A 1,981-nucleotide genomic window follows, 5' to 3' on the forward strand; every position below is an offset into this window, starting at 1 on the left:
GACAGGATAATTTCAAATCTCTGTGGAGGGAAGGCTTTGTCTGTGTTCCTTGTTTGCTCTGTGTGCTCTCTTTGGATCTAAGAGAGGCCAGACATGTCTCCAAGTTCTCCTGGAGTATTTCCTACTATCCAGTATAGTGAGTATTAGTTAAAAAGGTGGATTAGTCTTTTGAGTTGCTTTCTATATTTGCAATTGGGTGTTTGCTGAAGGAATTCTTTATTTCTGTTTGCTGTTACTTTGATTATGCTGAGGAGGAGGGAGGGGAAGTCTCTCCAGTTTTTATAAGTTAAACCCCGTATTTTTGCATCCTGGTAATACAGAGAGAGTGTACTTTTTTTTCTTTCTTTAATAAAATCTTTTCTTTTTAGAACTTGATTGATTTCTTCCCTTGTTTGGATTTTCAGGGGAAGGGGAGGGGGAAAAGTGAATCCCTCTTTGGTTGATTCAAGGTGTTTGAATCGGGTGTCTCTCCTAAGCACTAGGAGAGGGGAGGAGGGAAATGGTTTGTTTCCCTTTGTGTTGAGATTCAAGGTGTTTGGATCTGTGTTCCCCAGGGGAAGTTTTTGGGGGGAACAGGGAGTGTGTCAGACACTTAAAACTTGACTGGTGGCAGCGAGAACCAGATCTAAACTAGGATTTTAGTTTAGAGGAGTCCATGTAGGTCCCCATCTTGTGAATGCTAAAGTTCAAAGTGGGGAATAAACCTATGACAAAGAGGTTGCCACTTTACCTAGAAATCTATTACTAAAACATAGGAAAATTCTTGTGGATTATATCAATGAAAGAAAACCAGAGCATCCTGATTTGCATGACATTTTACATGCACATAAATCTTAGTGTGAATGACAGCAACAGTCAGCTCCCCTTCTGCTGCTGCCAGCTTCCATCAAATGGCAGATAAAAATACATTCCTATTTAAGTGTGTAATTTCTTTGTTTGCCACAGGGAAACTATGGGGCTATGACTAGCAAAGGAGGTGGCTTGTATGATAGCCAATGATAGAGGAGGTGGTCCACATCACAATCTTTCTATTGAAATTTGATGATTGTTAGGGGCAGGGGGAACCTTTGAGGAACCCTGAACTAAGAAACAGACTGGTTGAAATGTGTAGACTTTTATGTAGCAGGGTGCTGGTGCATAAGCACCTAATAAGCCCCTGCCCAGTCAGCTCCAATCAGGAGAAAAAGATTGGGACTGATGGAAAAGGCCTGATGCTAGCCTGAGTATTGGCAACACCTGCTGGCCTGACAAGCCAAGAGCTATAAGGGCTGTGAGGGAGCCAGAAGGTGGGGGGCAACCAGGGAGATGGCTGGCTGGACCTGTAAAGGAGGTGATTAATCCTGCAAGACTTGTATATAGCTAGTGGTGGGAGTACCTTATATAAATAAAGACACGGGTGTTTCACGACCCTGAAGCCTCTTTGAGCCTTATTGGGGGGCAGCAAGCGGGCCCCAGGAAGAGGGGTGGGACTTGAACCCTGTTACAACTTTACATTGGAATTTTAACTCTTTTTTTCCTTGTAGTTTTCAGATATCTATTTTTCTTGGTAAGATGTTGCAAACTGGAGCTTTGCAAATCCTCATGGTTTTACAATTAACACTGAGATGTATTTAATTCAGCCCTGAGTTTTTATATTTATATATATATACACAGTTCACTTAGGTTTTCCTCCTTCAATGAAAACTGTTCTAATATGCATTAAACTCTACAAGCAAGATAAGAAATAGCTGCTATTTCCCGTGATCAGCTGAATAGACTACTTACCAGAAATCAATATCTAGTTAGAGAATGAAAAAACCCTATCATACTATTTAACCAATATTACTATTATTTCTTAGTGTTCCTAAAAAAATATTTATAGGTACCCATGTCTGGCTCTGCAGTTCTCTCCCAATTAGAAATAGACAACTGAAGGCTTCTCATATTCATCCATCAAATCCTCAGCCCATCTCCTCTTCAATAACCTGAGAACAGATAGGTT

The sequence above is a fragment of the Mauremys reevesii genome, linkage group 5 (assembly GCF_016161935.1).
Source record: "Mauremys reevesii isolate NIE-2019 linkage group 5, ASM1616193v1, whole genome shotgun sequence".
NCBI classification, from domain to species: Eukaryota; Metazoa; Chordata; order Testudines; family Geoemydidae; genus Mauremys; species Mauremys reevesii.